Below are 3,520 nucleotides of genomic sequence, written 5' to 3'. Positions count from 1 at the left end.
AATCTTATTAGTTCTTATAAATTTTATTTTGGACAATTTTGTTTTGAGACCCATTTAGACCTCAAAATTTCTCTAATGATATATTCCACTCATGTGGCTCATTTGAGCATCATCTTGGGTTCTAGGCAAACAATAAGGTCTATCAGAAACCACAAGGTTGAGCCTAGTAGAGACATGGCCAAGCTAAGGAGTTGTATCTGATAAGGAATCTTGTGTTGTGACAGAGAGGATTGTAAAGTTTATAGGAGGATATTTTGCACTATTTTAGCGAAAGTTTTTAGATTGGTTTTGAGAGGGAAAAGATAGGTCAAAACTAGGGCAAGTTGCTGATATAAATTAGGCCCCAATTCTAAAACGAAGAAATCTTGTTTTATAATTTGTTGTAGGCTCAAATTGAATTGGTTGTAGGAAAGAGTTACACATGGTTGCATGCCTAATTTCCCTTTGTTTCAGGCCCAAATTGTCTTGGTTGTAGATATAAATTACCTTAGTCGCGGGCCCACTACAACAAAACCAACAATTTGCGCCATATTTTAGTGCATTTTTTTTGTAATTGTGATGAGCAACCTGGCTGCTAAATCTAGCTCTATTGTACAATTTTTAAAGCGTCCTTTTTTGCACTTGATTTTGCATCCTTTTTCACGCTAGATTTTGCATCATTTTTTACACCAAACCATGCATCATTTTTTGCGTCAAATTTTGAACCAAGATTTGCATCTTATTTTATGACAGATTTTGCTTCTAGTTTTGTGTCATTTTTTGCATCTATTTTTCATTGTCTTTTGCTTCCTATTTTTCATTCTTTGCTTCCATTTTTGCACTATCATTTGCATCAAGTTTACATTGTATTTTTCATCCAATTTAACGTATTTTTTTGCATCCATTTTGTGTCAGTTTTTGCATCTAGTCTTACGCAAGGTTTTGTATCTAGTCTTACACTAGTTTTTGCTTCTATATTTGCACTAATTTTGGTGCATATCTTTGCACCATGTGTTGAATTTGATTTAGCACCAAATTTTGCATCCATTTTTGTGCCAATTTTTGCATCTTTTTTTGGACCATTTTTTATGTCCACATTTATGTTTGATTCGTCTCCATTTTTCCCATCTCATTTTGCACCATATTTTGCGTCATTTGTTGCATCCAATTTTGCATCGTTTTTAACACCATTTCTTGCATCCAATGTTACATCATTTTGAGCATCCAAATTTGCATCTTATGTTGAGTCATGTGTTGTGTCCACCTTTGCATCTTATTTTGTGTCTAATGGTACATTCAATTTAGAGCCATTTTTTACGTCTACTTTTGTATTTGTTTTTGCACCAAGTTTTGCATCCAATTTTAAGCTATTTTTATGCCCATTTTTGCACCATTTTTTGTGTCTACTTATGTGTCCAATGTTGCACCATTATTTACGCCCACTTTTTCATCCAATTTTGCATTTTTTTGGTGTCTAGTTTTACATCGTTTTCACCATCCAAATTTGCATCTTTTTCTACCTCATTTTGTGTCCACATTTGCATATAATTTTGTGTCTAAGTTTGAGCCTAAATTTGCATCTGATTAGGCATCATTTTTTACATCCAATATGGCATCCTTGGTTTCACCTTTTTTCAGCCCCATTTTGCATCTTGTTTTATGTCTTTTCTTACATCTTTTTTTTTTTCCTTTTTTGCGCCCAAGTTTGCATCCCAAATTTACACCATTATTTGCATCATCATTTGGCATCTTAATTTGTAACATTTTTTGCTTCTTTTTAACACTCAACTTTGCATCTTATTTTACATCTAGTTGTGTGTCTTTTTTTGCATCTAATTTGGTGCCCATTTATGTGTCCTTGTTTTTGCCCAATTTGATATCCTTTTGTATGCCATGATTTGTTCCCTTCCTTGTGTCAACTATTGCACAATTTTTCACTTCTAATTTAAAACACTTTGTATGTCAATTGTTTGCATTTTGTATTAATTCCTAGATTAACATCCAATTTTACTTTCAATTTTGCATCCATGGTTACATCCGCATTTGACTTCTTATGTAGAGTATATTTATCTTTACATATATGACCCCCTTTATAGATTCGTAGTGAAATATATCATAGTTTCTAAATATCATTAAAGTAGATATCACAATTCAATATCATTTGTAAAGAAATTTAAAAGAAATTGACAACATCCATCCAAAAAAATAACAATGTGTCATTAACAATTTTCAAGACATGTATAAAATAGCAACATAATACTAATAAGATCAGTATTATTTTTAATCAAAACAACTAAAATTCAAATATGATTAACAGATCAAAATATTTCATGAATATCATTATTCTACGATAAATTAACAACATACATCCAAAGATGGTAATATCACCATACATTATAATTCTCTATCAAAATAATAATGATACTTTCCAATATATAAATCAAATAAAAATATAATATTGATAATATCATCATCATCTTTAATCAAATCAAACTCATCGTATGATTACAAAATCAAAATGTTTCATTGATATAGGGTAAATTCACAACACCCATCTAAACATAACAATGTCATTCTACATAGTAATTTCTTCATCAAAAACAATGCATGTGCATGCCTAGCTACCACCACCAAGATCATCCTCATGATCATCTTGACCATCCTCATTAGTTTGATCCACATCATCACCAACACTGCAACTATCATCATCATCTCCTCCTTCACCACCATCATCCGCATCCTCATCCTCATCATCTCCTAATATATATTGAACATAATTTGGATCATCGTCTTGGCAATCATTACCTATAGCATTCTGATAAAAAAAATCAATATTACATGTTAGTATTAATTACATAACACAACGCATGTTTCTGTTATACAATGTTAACCATAAAATGAGATAAGATATAATATCTAATAGTACTAAAAAATAAAATGAAAATACGGTTCAAAAGTATATTGGAAATCCAACTAAGATTACATACCATAGAGTCCATCCAAACAACAAATTCAACCCATCTCTTTTCCTGCAGCACCTCCTTTTCCAAATGATTTGTAGGTCTTCCATATTTTAGTTCCTATCAATTAGTAAATAGGGAGAAATTAGATAACAATGACTTTCTTCTAGTACAAACTTTAATAAAAAAATATCACATGTTTAATATACTTACAAAGGTTGTTATCAGTGATTTTAAACCTTTCTGGCCACTACGATGAGTGACTTTTGTCTTGGTTAACCTCGCCTTGGATGCCCTGTCCTTAAACATAAACCAATTCAATTTATTTTCACACAAATACATGTCTAAGATACTTATAAGTATTAATACATTCTAAACAACGTTTAATGAAAAATTCAATACCTGATTGCTCTCATTTCCGGCCTTTCTTTGTGCATCCAACTTCTCATATGATTTTACAAGTTCTTTCCATACTTTAAAAGGTATGTCAAATGGTCTTTGTTTCAGTCTTTGATCTTGAGGCATTTTTTTAATTTTTCTTGTTTGGTTGCAACAAAACCTCTTACAGTTGAGCGACATTT

General features: G+C 31.3%; 1 long non-coding RNA gene across 1 annotated transcript; it reads right to left on the bottom strand.

The window, feature by feature from the left end:
* Positions 1 to 2,505: 2,505 nt before the first annotated feature.
* On the bottom strand, positions 2,506 to 3,053 carry LOC149266150 (uncharacterized). Its single transcript, XR_016252451.1, has 2 exons — positions 2,967 to 3,053; positions 2,506 to 2,794 (listed from the first exon to the last, which is right to left on the bottom strand). It is a non-coding gene; the product is annotated as an uncharacterized LOC149266150 (long non-coding RNA).
* Between the last annotated feature and the right edge of the window lie 467 nt (positions 3,054 to 3,520).

Source organism: Pinus tabuliformis, chromosome 6 (genome assembly GCF_031772625.1).
Source record: "Pinus tabuliformis cultivar Carrire ecotype Pingquan chromosome 6, CPIR1, whole genome shotgun sequence".
Taxonomy (NCBI): Eukaryota; Viridiplantae; Streptophyta; class Pinopsida; order Pinales; family Pinaceae; genus Pinus; species Pinus tabuliformis.
Note: the sequence above shows the minus strand (reverse complement) of the source record. Positions and strands in the feature narration are given on the sequence as shown.